We start from the raw sequence: 16,356 nt of genomic DNA on the forward strand, positions 1-16,356 counted from the left end.
CATTCCAGGCACCTATCACTCTGTGTATAAAAAAAAACTTACCCAACACACTTTAGAGGTAAAGAGTTACATCGCAAAATGCCAAACTGTTTATTCCCCTACATCGATGCTGAGTTTTGTGTGTGTGTGTTCCTCTCGATTTCCTGTATCTTGTGTTTACCCCGCACATCTCCTTCAAACTGTTTGCCTCTCACTTTAAATGCATGTACTCTAGTATTCTGTCTATTTCATCTATGCCTCTCATGATTTTATGAAGCTGTAAACTTCTATCAGTTCAATACTTCAGCAAAAGCAGCCGAGGAACAAAACTTCAGGGGAAAGTGTTAAGTGTCCATGAAACATGTAATTTAAGGACACTGATATTGACGGAGGATACTTGTTGTTTTACTGAGCAATGAGTTTGAACACCTTTCGGCATTACAGATCACAAAGAGAAGCAATCACATTCCTATTTCAGACTGAACGAGCAGACACAACAGGAAGCTCAGTGCAAATGGCAGTGGCTGACAACAGGGAGAAAGCCTGACATGTGTACAGTATCACAGACCGGCTGATGAGAGAATCCATAAGCATTGAGGATTTGATATAAGCAGACCGACAGGAAGAAAAGTAAACGTTTAATAAAATCTATTAATAATTATACTTCAAGCAAACTGGCAGTGATTGTGAAAAATCAAATTTACATCAAATATAAACATTGACACAGCTGTTAAAGCAATGAGCCAATCATGTACCTGACAGCCAATGACGACAATTCAATCTCAGGCTAAATTGTATTTATAGATAGCTGATGAATATCATTGAAAGCAGCAGCAAAAAAAATGGATACGAAACCAAATAAAATATTACTTCTTAGACAGAGAATCCAATAAATGAAGAATGTTTGTGTCCGCAGTCATGCCAATTGATGTAAAAGAAAACCTTCTGGGCTGTGGAGAAAAGGAGGGCTGAGAACAGTACCAGCTTTAGTTCAAAGTTCATATTTCTAAGTACAAAGTAAATTGATTATCAAAGTATATATACCTCACCATACACTACCCTGAGATTCATTTTCTTGTGGGCATTCACAGTAAATACAAAGAAAAAATAATAGAAAACAAGAGATGAAGGACAACAGGACAGATAACCAAACAATGTGCAAAAAACTGTGAATACAAAGAGAAATAATAATAATAATTAAGTAGTAATTATCAAGAACATGGGATGAAGCATCCCTGAGAGTGAGTTCATAGGTTGTGGGAGCAGTTCAGTGATAGGCAAGTGAAGTTGAGTAAAGTTATCCCCTCTGGTTCAAGAGCCTAATGGTTGAGGGGCAATAACTGTACCTGAATCTGGTGGTGGATTGGGACAGCAGTGACAGATACTGCATAAAATTGGGGTAAACACATATACTTTATGTGCGTTTCCTCAGACTGTGGCAGCATGGTAGCGTAGTGATCATCACGATGCTATTGCAGCACCAGCAACCGGGGTTCGGTTCCAGCTGTTGTCTGTCAGGAGTCTGTACGAACTCCCCGTGACCATGAGGGTTTCCTCCGGGTGCTCTGGTTTTCTCCCACAGTCCAAAGAGGTGCTGGTTAGTAGGTTAATTGGCTACCTGGGTGTAATTGGGCAGCGCAGGCTTGTTGGGCTGGATGGGCCCATGAACGTGCTGTATCTCTGATAGAATTTGTAACCCCTGTTGTATTCTGAAGCTGTCTATTTTACTCCTTCCTGTCCCTCCTTGCTGTCCTTGCTCCTGCCTGCTACTTCCTGGCAACATTGTCCGCAGACATGGGGTTAGGCTGCACATGGATGCTGCTCGCATTCTCCTAGACCAGTCCGCCAACACCATTGACTCCAGAGCTGCCTCGCAAAGCCATGTGCAGTTCAGCACCAGACGTTTTTCTTTCACAACCAGGAGCCTTGTCTGCTTGAACATCAAAAATGCAACATTAAACTTAGGATTGTAGCTAAACTTGTGTCAGCTTTTTTGACCTTAGTCTGACTTTTGAATCCCAAATAGCAAAGTAAATTTTAACTTCTGCAGGCAGTGATGACTTGAATGACCATTGCATTTCTGTTCAATGTTCCTTTCCATTGAATTCATGGAAAGGGATAAAAAATAACTTGGAGGATAGATACTGCATAGCTGATTAAGTTACAGTGACTTGCTGCGTGGGTTTGAATTCCACTAGGGCAACTGGGAAATTTCAGTTCCAGTAATGATATAAATCAAAGGATAGGTCTCTGCCGCAGACTGCGACTTCAGACACTGATTGGATACAACAAAACAGATAGGATTGGGAACATGATTTGCATTACCCTAGCCACTATTGGTTATCATGCGATCACAGCTCGTACTGCACACATAGGAGCAAAGTTGTGTGTGTGTGTGATATAGAAACACACAACTGCTTTGTCTGAATGACTGGCTGCTCAGCCAGTATTGAGGTCTTTTTTTTTTAACTTCAATCCACTTCTGCTCCATCTACCAAAAGTGGAATTTCCCAGTGGCCAAGCACTTTAATTCCTATCCCCATTCCTGTTCCGAAATGTCGGTCCATGGCCTCCTCTTTTGCCACAATGAGGCCACCTTCAGGGTGGAGGAGCAACACCTCATATTCCACTGATGTAGACCCCAACCAGGTGGCATGAATATCAAGTTCTCCTGGTCATTCGTTTCTTCTTTTATTCCCTATCTCTTCCCTTTCCTCCTCCTTCTATTCCCCACTCTGGCCTCTTACCTCTTTCCTCACCTGGCTATCACATTTCACCCCCCCACCCCTGCTGCCCCTCCTTCTTCCCTTTCTCCTAAGGTTCACTCTCCTCTCCCATCAGATTCCTTCCTCTCCGGCCCTTGGCTTTTCCACACAGCTGGCTTCACCTATCACCTTCTAGCTAGTCGTCCATCCCCTCCCCCACCTTATTATTCTGTTGTCTTCCCCCTTCCTTTCCCGTCCAGATAGAGCGAGTTCTCCCAAAACATGACTGTTTATTCATTCCCATAGATGCTAGTTTTAGATTCTGTGTTTTTTTTAATGATCTAATTTTGGTTCTGAGTCTGATTCTTCATTACAAGGGATGATGAAGGTGATAGGAACGTGCATATGAAGCCATGTGCAGGTGGGGATAGAGTGATGGTGAGGGAGATGTGCGCTGCCTCATGAAGACAGCACCTATCGTCAAGGATTCCCGCCGTCCAGCTCACGTCCTTTCCCAGCTGCAGAAGCTGAAGTGCCTCACCACCAGGTTCAGGGACACATACGTAGTTTCCTGCAACAGTCAGGGTCTTCAACCAAACTAATCTCACGTCCGCAACAGAACACTACAGACCATCTCTTGCACTATGCGGACCTGTCTCTGACTGTGTGTTTTAGCATTAATAAGACCATGACGTACTGTAGGATGTTTTGTTTTACACACTGCTTCTTTACTGTATTCACAGGTGGCTGTGGAGGCCAAGTCTTCATGTACATTTAAGGCAGAGGTTGATAGATTCTTGATTGGTCAGGGCATGAAAGGATACGGCATGGAGGGAGGGGGCAGGACATTCGGGCCGTGAGGAAAAATGGATCAGCCGTGATGAAATGGCATTGCAGACATGATGGGCCATATGGCCTAATTCTGCTCCTATATCTTGTGGTCTTATAATTTTATGTATTGCAAAATGTTCTGTGTGTTGTCTAAACCTATGTGTGATGCAGCTTTTAATCGTAAGTTTTTCATTGTACCTGTGCACACAATGGTAAACCCAACTTACCCTGATGAAAAATCTTGGCCTGAAACGTCGAATGATTATTCCCCTCTATGGATGCTGCCTCCAGTATTCTGTGTGTGTTGTTCAAGAATTCCAGCATTGGCAGAATCTCCTGTGTTCATTACAAATTCAACTTGATTTGAGTTGACTTGAAGAAAAGAAAGGCCGTTATTCATGAATAAGAAAGAAATCAAATGTAATCAAATGTTCAAAAGAAACATTATTAAAGAAACTTTATAACATTCATACAATATTGTTTGTTGAGAAATACTATAAGGGATTATGCTAGTAATATAAAAGAAAGTTATCAGGTGAAACTGCAAAGTTAAATCAAATGGTGATAGTGGATACGCAGAGACTGCTGAGTGTGTGGATCGAAGGAGAAATGGGCAAAGCATTCTGGGTCAGGGTTTTTGACAATAGAACAGAAAACAGTAGCAATCACTGTTCCCTCTAAAGCCTGATTTATACTTTTGCATCAAATCAACGCTGTAAGTACTGCGTCGCCGCGAACCCTACGCAGTGCCTACGCAGATCCCTACGCCAGAACCTGATGCGCGCCTCTTCCAAAATGTAACTGCGCGTCGCAGCAACGCAGACCGCAACAACTGTGATTGGTCCGCTTGGTAGCATCGCATTTCCTCCTACGCTGCAATAGCTTCCCATTGGCCGACTGAAAGGCAGGGAAGGAACTCTGGCTGCAATGCTTTCCATAAAGCTTTACAGACCTCAGAAATTATGGAGGACACATTTCGCTTTTATGAAAAAAGACGCTCGCTTTAAACTTGTTTACCCCGAGAAAGACTACAATGACCATGATGCCTTGCGTGGGCAGGTGTGTGCACATGCGCGCCGTTCCGGAATTGAAGAGCGACGCAGACACACCAACACACAAGTATAAATGCTCACAACTCACGCAAGTCACTTGCGTAGGTTACTGTGTCGAGTTAACGCAGAAGTATAAATCAGGCTTAAGCTGTGTAGGGGCATGGCCGCACAGTAACTGAAATGCTCCGGCGCACGTAGCCTTTGTTGCCGTGTAGCCGTTTATATAGTGTGTGGCACAGTTTTCAGGCCTCACAAACAATTGTTGTTCAGAGCAATGGTTGGTCTGCACAGCTGTAAAAAAAAATAGAGGGGACACTGTTTGCTAATATCTGAACACTTGAAATTAAAATATGAAAGCCCTGGTGATGTGGTGGTTTTGGCACAAAGTAAATTAATGCAGAAAAGCTGCATAATGGGTACAAACGCTGCAAAAATAATCTTGTTCTATTGTAATGAAGTTAATCAAGGAGGGTGATTATACTCTGGATCAAATATTTAATTTGTATCACAGAATTTGGATGTCAGGGTGGAGATACGTCTGTACCAAAGGAAGTGTAAGGAGCTCCTTCCTTCCACTAGCTTAGCCCCCACCCCCAGCCCCACCCCACAGGTGGTCACACGAAGCCATGGGAGCAGGTGGTGGATGGTCGTATGAACAGCCGGTGCATACCACAAGTCCTTGTTATGTGATCACTGACACCAGGCAGACTATCTCTGAAGAGTGTTGATAATGGCTGGGGTCACCCATCTTATAAAGACACTGCCCAGAAGAAAGGAATGGCAAGCTATGTCTATAGAAAAATTTGCCAAGAACAGTCATGGTCACGAGACCGTGATCGCCTAAGTCTTACAACATGGCACGTAATGAAGATGATATCAAGGATGCCCTCTAGAACATATACAGTGAGAAAAGAAGCCACTGGTTTTAAGGTGCTGTGATTCTGGGTGCAAATGCTAGCAGAGACTTGGAGCCTAAGCCTTGATTACTCCTCAGCCAACCCTGAAAGGATAGAACAAATCAGACTTAGTTATTTATTTCCCATTAAACAAAAGTGATTTGGTGATTCGACTAACATTGTCCACTCTCATTGTTGAAGTTTTTGAGGGAACCTGCAAGAAGAAGAGGAGTATGGACTTCAAAGCTTTTCAGATCATGGACAATTATCCACTTGCAATTGCAGAACTGTCAGATCATATAAAAGGTTGATTTTTTTGCTTTTAACACCACCCATCTCCTACCATCACTTGAGCAGGAAGTAACCGCAATATACAAGGCCTACCATTCGAGGTGTGCGTTCAAAAAGTTGATTAATGCTGAAGTTACAGAGGACAAAGCAAGCACCACTGAATTTGGAAATGATTCAATATCAACCATGCAACAGACATCATCTTGGAGGCCTCGGCTGATTCACAAGGGATTGCTTTAAATTTCAAAGTTCAAAGTAAATTTATTATCAATGTACATATATGTTACCATAAACATCCCTGAAATTCATTTCCTTGAGGGCATACTCAATAAATTCATATTCAAATAATAACCATAATAGAATCAATGAACTACTACTGCTACTACGTCGACTCAGGCCTAGGGGGCCGGTGTCAGGCACGATGATGGACTCTCCACTTCTCCCTCTCCCTCATCAGTGTGTTCAGTTCATCTACATTAGCCATACCGCTGTCTTTGAGGAGCGTGTTGACCATAGTCTTGGGAGGGTGCCCAGGGTTCATCTTCCCGTGCTTGGGCTCCCATATGATGACTAGGCTGGCAGGTAGTGCGGGGTGGCATAGACAGTGCCCCGCTAGTTGTAGTCTTCTTGCCTCGATTTTAGTGGTGAGCATCGGTAGGTCGTTATAGAGCTCGATGTTTGTCATGTGCTGTTGCCAATTCATGTCAAGAGCCATCTGGAGCATTCGTGTATAGCAACCATCTAGAGACTTTCGCATAGCCTTGGTGAGTGTCCACATCTCACATATGTATGTGAGAATGGACTCTATGACTGCTATGAAAATCCTCTTTTTAAGCCCTCTGGTCAGGGTCGACTTCCAGATTTCCTTCATGTCGTTCATAGCCCTCCACGCCAGCGCCTTCCGTATCTTTATGTCCTTCTCCGAACTCATCATTCTTGACCTGAGGTACTTGTAGTGAAAGACTTCCTTAATCTATGAAAGACCGTGCAAACAGGACAGAACAAGCCTTGAGCCATCAGAAAGAGAACAAACTGTGCAAATACAAAAAGAAAGAAATAGTAATAATAAATAAATGAACAATTAATACCAAGAGCATGAGATGAAGAGTGCTTAAAAGTGAGTCCATAGATTGTGGGAACATTTCAGTGATAGGGCAAGTGAAATTTAGTGAAGTTATCCCCCTTGTTTGAAGAGCCTGCTAGTTGAGGGGTAATAACTGTACCTGAACCTGGTGGTGTGAGTCCTGAGGCTCCTGTACCTTCTTCCTGATGGCAGCAGTGAGAAGAAAGCATGACCTGGGTGGTGGTGAGGAGGTCACTACTGATGGATGCTGCTCTCCTGCAACAATGCTTCATGCTCAGTGGTTTGGAGGGCATTACCCATGATGTTTACATGGAATTTACCATGAACTCCATCTATCAAGACAATGGTGAATGGATTCCATTATTCAGGCCATGCTCTCCTCTCACTATTGCCATCAGGAAAAAGATACAGCAGCCTCAGGACCCACGCCACCGGGTTCAGGAACAGTTATTACCCCTCAACCGTCAGGAACCTGAATCAGCTTTGATAACTTCATGCACCTCAACTCTGAACTGATTCCATAACCTAGGGACTCACTTTCCTGGACTCTACAACTCATATTATCAAGATTATTTATTTAATTCTTTGTTCATATTGGCATAGTTTGTCTTCTATTGCACGTTAGTTGTTTGTCAGCCAGTGTGTATTTTTCCAATGGTTCTATTTATTTCTTTGTTCTGCTGTGATAGGGGCTCCACAGGGGACTGTCTTGTCTCCATTTCTCTTCACCATTTACACCTCGGACTTAAACTACTGCACAGAGTCTTGCTATCTTCAGAAGTTTTCTGATGACTCTGCCATAGTTGGATGCATCAGCAAGGGAGATAAAACTGAGTACAGGGCTATGGTAGGAAACATTGTCACATGGTGTGAGCAGAATTATTTGCAGCTTAATGTGAAAAGGACTAAGGAGCTGGTGGTGGACCTGAGGAGGGCTAAGACACTGGTGACCCCTGTTTCCATCCAGGGGGTCAGTGTGGACATGGAGGATTACAAATACCTGGGGATACGATTTGACAATAAACTGGAGTAGTCAAGGAACACTGAGGCTGTCTACAAGAAGGGTCAGAGCCGTCTCTATTTCCTGAGGAGACTGAGGTCCTTTAACATCTGTCAGATGATGCTGAGGATGTTCTAAGAGTCTGTGGTGGCCAGTGCTATCATGTTTGCTGTTGTGTGCTGGGGCAGCAGGCTGAGGGTAGCAGACACCAAGAGAATCAACAACAAACTCATTCGTAAGGCCAGTGATGTTGTAGGAATGGAACTGGACTCTCTGACGGTGGTGTCTGAAAAGAGGATGCTGTCCAAGTTGCATGCCATCTTGGACTAAGTCTCCCATCCACTACATAATGTACTGTTTGGGCACAGGAGTACATTCATCCAGAGACTCATTCCACCGAGATGCAACACAGAGCGTCATAGGAAGTCATTCCTGCCTGTGGCCATCAAACTTTACAACTCCTCCCATGGAAGGTCAGATACCCTGAGCCAATAGGCTGGTCCTGGACTTATTTCCTGGCATAATTTACATATTATTATTTAATTATTTATGGTTTTATATTGTTATATTTATACTCTGTTCTTGGTTGGTGCAACTGTAACAAAACCAAATTTCCCTCGGGATCAATAAAGTATGACTATGACTATATACATACTTTATTAATAAATTTACTTTGAATTTTTTAACGTGAACTTTGATAAGTTTTTCTCAGATTTATCAATGATTTTAACAGCATTGACCCTGTAAAATGATTCACAAATTAAATTAATTGTGTGTAGACTATCAGATTTGAAGGGATGGAAGATGAGGATGTTGGAGCGTTGCTGGATTCCCACAGAGAAGAGCTTTCTCCTGAAGACCTGCAGCAGTTCGCTTCTATAGGTACACTAACTATTGAGAGCGATGTGGATAATGTTCAGGAAGCTATGCCTCGAGAGCCTGCCTCTTCCATCATGTCCTCTGCATTGCAAGTGATTGAAAAGCAATTGTACTCCTTTGAGGGTGATGATTAGAAGGCTGAGTGAAACAGGAGAGCCATTTGTTCTGTGAAAACTGCTCTCCCACACTATCATGAGCTGATGCTTGCAAAAATATTGGCAAAGCAGCAAGAAATAGACTCCTACTTCAAGCCTCAAACCACAAAGAAGAAATACATCTCCAGCTCACTAGATGGTCCTTCATCTGTTTGTGAAAACCTTTAATCCTATTCAGTCTACATAACTATATACCTCTCTCTGCTGTTAGAAAACTCCTGAATGGGCCTCTTGTACAATAAAGATTAACTCTTGACCTCACAATTTACTTTGATAAGAGCCTTTCACCTTAACTGTAACACTATCTCCTGCATTATCTTTGTAACACTACTTTATCTTCTGCAATATCTTTCTACTACCTTTGTGCACTTATATTTCGACATGATCTGCATGAATGGTATGCAAAATTAAAATTTTTACTGTATTTCGGTACAAATGGTAATAATAAATCAGTTATCTATCATTATTGCTCAAGCCTCTATTGCACCTGCAGAAGGGTCAAGTATTAAAACTTATTTATTTTCCATGCTTTATTACTTCATGCATTATGTCTTGATTTACGGTAGTAAATTAATTTGATAAATGCTCTTGAAACTGGTTCCTTTTTGTCTGGACATATGTTTTGTTCAGAATTTGCTCAGTGATGTTGTAGTTTGGAGTGGTCAGTTTTGATCAAACAATTTAGTTTGCAATAAAAATATACTTATAGCTAGAAAGGTCACCCTTATTATTGAAAATCTTGAAGGGAAAATCTTAGTTACCCCTTTATCTTCTGGAGAGAGAAATCTGCAGTCCACACCTGATCTTGCCCACATGTGATACAAATAGTTGTCCGATGTGGTGGTGCATTTGCCAAGCTTAGTGAGCAGGGAGCTATATGAACGCAAGCACTCACAGAGAGAAACACACTGACGATGTCTCCCTGACTGGTGATGAAACGTCGGCAAGCTAATTGTCAAGCTAGGTCAACAGGGCATCATCAAACACCTCAACCCAAGCTACCAATGTTCACCACCATCCTAAACAATTGGTTGTCATTTAATATGATCTCGTGCAGAGTTCCCAATCTGTTTTATGGTCCATGGATCCCCGGTTGGGAACCCCTGGTCTATCGAGACAATCAGTTCTGGATATAGTAGTAGTAGTCATACTTTATTGATCCTGGGGGAAATTGGTTTTCGTTACAGTTGCACCATAAATAATAAATAGTAATAGAACCATAAATAGTTAAATAGTAATATGTAAAGTATGCCAGTAATTATGAAATAAGTCCAGGACCAGCCTATTGGCTCAGGGTGTCTGACCCTCCAAGGGAGGAGTTGTAAAGTTTGATGGCCACAGGCAGGAATGACTTCCAGTGACGCTCTGCGTTGCATCTCGGTGGAATGAGTCTCTGGCTGAATGTACTCCTGTACCCACCCAGTACATTATGTAGTAGATGGGAGATATTGACCAAGATGGCATGCAACTTAGACAGCATCCTCTTTTCAGACACCACCGTGAGAGAGTCCAGTTCCATCCCCACAACATCACTGGCCTTACGAATGAGTTTGTTGATTCTGTTGGTGTCTGCTACCCTCAGCCTGCTGCCCCAGCACACAACAGCAAACATGATAGCACCGGCCACCACAGACTCGTAGAACATCCTCAGCATCGTCCGGCAGATGTTAAAGGACCTCAGTCTCCTCAGGAAATAGAGGCGACTCTGACCCTTCTTGTAGACAGCCTCAGTGTTCTTTGTCCAGTCCAGTTTATTGTCAATTCGTATCCCCATGTACTTGTAAACCTCCACCATGTCCACACTGACCCCCTGGATGGAAACGGGGGTCACTGGTACCTTAGCTCTCCTCAGGTCTACCACCAGCTCCTTAGTCTTTTTCACATTAAGCTGCAGATAATTCTGCTCACACCATGTGACAAAGTTTCCTACCGTAGCCCTGTACTCAGCCTCAACTCCCTTGCTGATGCATCCAACTATGGCAGAGTCATTCGAAAATGTCTGAAGATGACAAGACTCTGTGCAGTAGTTGAAGTCCGAGGTGTAAATGATGAAGAGAAAGGGAGACAAGACAGTCCCCTGTGGAGCCCCAGTGCTGCTGATCACTCTGTCGGACACACAGTGTTGCAAGCGACACCAGGGAAGCATCCACCTGCATTGCTGTCACGTTCTCCCCCAGCAGAGCAGGGCAGATGGTGTTGAACGCGCTGGAGAAGTCAAAAAAACATGACCCTCACAGTGCTCGCTGGCTTGTCCAGGTGGGCGTAGACACGGTTCAGCAGGTAGACGATGGCATCTTCAACTCCTAGTCGGGGCTGGTAGGCAAACTGGAGGGGATCTAAGTGTGGCCTGACCATAGGTAGGAGCAGCTCCAGAACAAGTCTCTCCAGGGTCTTCATGATGTGGGAGGTCAATGCCACCAGTCTGTAGTCATTGAGGCTGCTGGGGCGCGGCATCTGACACTAAAATGGCAGTCTTGTCAGCAACATCTACATTCCTTGCATGAATGAACAAAATCACAGAGTTTATTGCCTAAAAGTCAAAGCTAAAATTCTTGCTCTATTCCACAAAAGCTGGCCTTTTAACCTACTCTTACATCAATCTAACCCTTCCCTCCCATATAACCCTCCATTTTTCTATCATCCATGCACCTACATATCTAAGCATCTCTTATATGTCCCTAATGTAGCTGCCTCTGATGGTGTGAAGGGGTAGGTAAATAAGGGTATAGACTAAGAACAATGATTAATTAATGATCAATCACCTTGTGGGCGCCTTAGCTTACTGTTTTGGACAGTCAAAAAGAAGCTTTACCCAGCAACTGGTGACGTGCTAGTCAAAGATAGGCAAAGGCTCAAATAAGGAACTATCTGATCTTGCAGAAGCAGCTCAAGGTATAGCTAAATATGGGAAGTATAGTGTAGGGGCTAGAATGTTCTGGAGAAAAGGGGAAGGGTCCGAGCATGGGGCAAACATTAGATAATTCTGTAAATAACATGCCATTGTTTAAACTTTGTAAAGATGACCCAGAGAGAGAGAATGATTACCGTAGGTCATCGGCATGCCTAAATAAGAAGGTGGGGAGTGAAATTTGGCTTCTGGGCAGGTCCTGGGATTTAGATAAATGTCTAAAGGCAGAAGAAGCAATTTGGAAGTGTAATACTGGACAAAAATGGAATGTCCAATTGGAGAAAAACAGCCGAAGAATTAAATAACAGATCTAAGCAAAGTAGTTGAGAGCATAACGCACTTCGCAGAGGGATTAGTGTATGTGACAATGAAGGAAATTCGAAACCGTGGGAGATATTAAAAGGATTGTGTGAGGATCACGATAAGAATAAGGAAGAACAGAATAGGGGAAAAAAGAGATAGGTGGGCTAAGGATAGACGAAAGAATGATGATGAAGCCGGCAAAAGTAAAACTGAGCTACCTTCTGACCTGTCTGGACTGCCCATGCTCTTTAATGATAATGAGACCGAGGAGGAGGTGGTATGGCATATCCTCGTTGCCCGTGTTCGACCCCAGCCCACGGCTCCACCACCCCGCTATAACGTTACCACCGCCCAACCTCCGGTGCCCCCGTCTAGTTACGCCTTCCCATATAACCTCCTCAAGCCCAGTGGCCTCCTGAACCAGGAGACAACTTCAGCGAAGAGGGCATAATAGGCGCCAGGCTAGGAGGCAACGAAACATTGTGTTGGGAGGTGGCCCCCTGATAGACCCTGAGACGGATACTGATTATGACTCTGGTATTGAAAATGATGATTCCGAAGACCCGAGACCCAGAGGGAGAGGGATCCAGGGGCAATTTGCCAACAGGGCCGTTCTCAACCCTAGGATAGGACAGCCGAACCAGGCGGCTACTATGCAGGTTTATACTCTTTGGAAACCCCAAGAAACGTGTATGATCATGAATCAGGCCCCGAACAGGAAAAATGATCCCGAGGGATTTATCGATTATATGGTTGGTACAACCCAAATGTTTCAGGCAACTCCCCAGGATCTTTTTAGCTTGTGCTGCATGGATGTTACGACCAGTGAACAGGAGAAATGGGAAGAAGCTATAGGGGATCATGCCAATTGGGAGTCCTTTTCCACCGCGACCCTGCCCACAAACTAGGTTGACAAAATAACAAAGGCTCTAAAGAAGGCTTTGCGGTGCCCCGTAAACATCGCTAAGGTCCTTGAATGCGGCCCAAAGGCGGGAGAGGACGGCTGTGATTTTTGGGAACGCTTCTGCTCCCTTTATGCAACCTACACTGGAGATGCTGTTTATAATGCCGGCAATGCTTCGCCCCAGTTTATTTCGATGATATTGCAGTGCCTCCCCGAGGATGTATCGAAGGCTATAAGAACTGATACGGACTGGCCCGATAGGAACAAGCAGGCCATGAAAAGGGCAGTTGAGCATTTCTGGAGTCACAGCAGGGATTCCAAGCCAACCAGAGTAAAGCATGAAATTGTGCAGCCTATGCATCTGGTGGTCCCTAATCCCACTACGATTTTAAGCAACATTTCACCGAACTCCCAAGTTTTTACTATGGTAGATCTGCAGAAGCGTTTTTTGCAATACCCCTTGCTCCAGAGTCACAGGACCTTTTTGCATTTACCCTTCAAGACCAGCAGTACACTTGGACTAGGTTACCCCAAGGAGCTGTGCACTTCCACCCCCCTCCCATTTTCTCGCAGATATTACATAGGCAGCTGAGAGATTTACATTTCCCGGGGGCTCTACGGTAATACTGTACGTAGATGACCTCCTCCTGGCAAGCCTGTCAGAAACCTCAAACGTGCAGGACACCAATATGCTTCTGAATGCTCTGCATTCGTGGGGATACGTCATCCGCCCTGAAAAGTAAAGAGAGCCCAATGGCAAGTGAGATTTCTGGGAACCCTTTTGAGTGCAACCAAAAGGCAGCTCACCCCAGAAAGGGTGACCCTGATCCTTGCGACCCCGCCCCCCGCCATCTACCCCGAAAGCCAGGCGTACTTAGGCTGGTAAACTTCTGCAGACAGTGGATTCCCAACGTTGCTCCGTATACAAAACATTTGATTCCTCTGGCTTCCAGTATGCTTAAGGGGCCCCTAGAGCTAACTGAACAACAGAGAGAAGCCTCTGAGGAATTGAAGAAATCTCTCGAGAGAGCGCCTGCTCTCAGCCACCCACTCTACGACCGTCCAGTTTTTGTGAATGTTTTAGATGTCTGCACCACTGCAGTGCTCACTCAGACTCATGGGGACAGACGTAGGCCTGTTGCCTATTATTCCACTGTTAGACCTCGTAGCGCAGGGATTACCCCCCTGCTCGCAGCTGCTCCTGGCCATTTACTCCCTGGTTACGGCTGCTTCCAACATCACTCTCCAACAGCCAGTTACAGCGTATTCGTCCCACACAATTGTAGCCCTGCTGACCACCAACCAAACCCAACATCTGACTCAGGCCGGACTAAACCATTATGAAATAGCATTACTTAACAACCCACTCCTCACCTTTGCATACTGTGATACCATCAACCCTGCTACATTTTTAGAGACGGCACCTGTTGAGTTGACTGAGCCCCCTCATGACTGTCTGCTACGGAACCATTTCCTCACCTCCTCTGGGACCCCCATCCAGAATGCCATGTGTGTAAGGAACCTCCTTCAGGCCATACTCCTCCCCGAAAAATTAGCAATTATTAAATGTTCGGCTCATCTAAAAGACGAATCTGCAGTGACTAAAAGAAATAGCAGAGCCAATTTGGCCTCCAAGCAGGCTGCACAGGCGGCGACCACTATAGTCTTAACTGCAGAATGATTGGCCTTCACCCTGACTAAAACATCACGAGCGCCGGGCACTCCAGACAGGGCTAAAGTTCAAAAACTCCAGGGGGACGCCCCTGATTCAGAAAAAAACAACTTTGGAAGACACACGGATGTGCGCATTCGGTGTCCACAGGCCTCTGGCATACTCCAGTTGGCCAAGTTTGTATCCCTAATGCATTGCTGCCTATGTTGCTCGATTGCATGCATGCGAACACCCACCTTGGCAAGGGGGGAATGAGTAATGTTTTGCTCCACACATGGTGGCACCCCAGGCTGGAGGAAGCTGCTGCGGCAAAAATACAAGCCTGTTTGATTTGCCAAAAGACAAACGCAGGAAAGGGAGTAAAGTGTGCCCCAGGGAAAACCCCCTTGCCAAGTGGCCCTTTTGAATGTACTCAGCTTGATTTTATCGAACTACAGCGCGTGCACTGTTATAAGCATTGTTTAGTGATTGCAGATGTGTTCAGTAAATGGATTGAAGCCTTTCCGGCCACCAGTAATAAAGCTTCTACGGTGGTAAGGTTGTCGCTTACAGAGAGGTACCTAGATTCGGAGTGCCCAGACAAGTAAGTTCAGATAATGGCCCTCACTTTGTAGGAAATATAAATAATGGGCAGGAGGAGAAGATGGCAGCGTGATGTGCATGGGCAGCTCTCCAGTGAAAATGATATTGTTTCTGTTAAATAGGGGCCATGGACAATTCTGATTTGATGGAGACAGGCGTGAAGGCACAGAGGAACATCTGGAAAAATTTCTGAAACGTGGGTTCGCTGCCGCTGTTACTGGGCAATCAAGAATCTCCGGAGGGAAGGCCCCAAAATCCCCAGCTTTGCCTGCTGCTGGCGACTGAGGCTGAGGTCGAATCGTTCGGATAGAGATGATGCTTGGTACTCGGTGTCAGAGGGCTGATCGGAGGCTCGAAGTTTTCGGATGACTCCGAGTTGGACTGTGGTTGGGCATGGCAGCGAGAGTTTTCTTCCTTCTCCCGTCTGCGTGAGATGTGGGACATTCGAGAGACTTTGAAATTTTTTACTGTGCCATGGTCTGTTCTTCATCAAGTTATGGTATTGTTGCACTGTTGTAACTATATGTTATAATTATGTGTTTTTTGTTAGTTTTTCAGTCTCGGTCTGTCCCGTGTTTTTGTGATATCACACCGGAGGAAATATTGTATCATTTCTTAATGCATGCATTACTAAATAACAATAAAAAAGGACTGCGTGTCCTCATAATCTAAAGAGCTGTGTGAGATGCTGCGCATCGAACAGCAGTTTCATTGCGCTTCCCACCCGAAGGCTGCAGGAATAGTGGAACGGGCCAACGGCACCCTGAAAAACAAGCAGTCTGAGTTAACATCCGAAACCGGACTGAGTCGGCTGATGGTCCTTCCGCTGGCTTTATACCATATGAGAATTACCCCGCATTCCACTATAAGGGTATCTGCAGCTGAAATTGTTTAAGGGCATCCTGGAAGGACCCCGTTGGACGCTGACATGCAGCCTCCCACCCAAATTGATCTAAATGTTATGGGGGACGAATTGTAGAAGTACTTTCGCCAACTAACATCCTCTCTAAAGTTTCTTCACTCGCAGGTACAGAATACCCTAAAGGAGGCTGGAGGTCAGGGAACGGAGTGGCTGGAGTTGAAAATTGGAGACTCAGTGCTGATCAGGGATTGGG

At 44.7% G+C, this 16,356-nt stretch overlaps 1 long non-coding RNA gene across 1 annotated transcript in view; it reads right to left on the reverse strand.

The window, feature by feature from the left end:
* LOC140185842 (uncharacterized) overlaps positions 1-16,356 on the reverse strand; it is a 35,971-nt gene that overhangs the window by 7,093 nt on the left and 12,522 nt on the right. Inside the window, exon 2 of the long non-coding RNA XR_011882738.1 lies at positions 3,743-3,887. This is a non-coding gene — a long non-coding RNA (uncharacterized lncRNA). The remainder of the gene's footprint in view (positions 1-3,742; positions 3,888-16,356) is intronic.

This window comes from Mobula birostris, chromosome 21 (assembly GCF_030028105.1).
Source record: "Mobula birostris isolate sMobBir1 chromosome 21, sMobBir1.hap1, whole genome shotgun sequence".
Lineage (NCBI taxonomy): Eukaryota > Metazoa > Chordata > Chondrichthyes > Myliobatiformes > Myliobatidae > Mobula > Mobula birostris.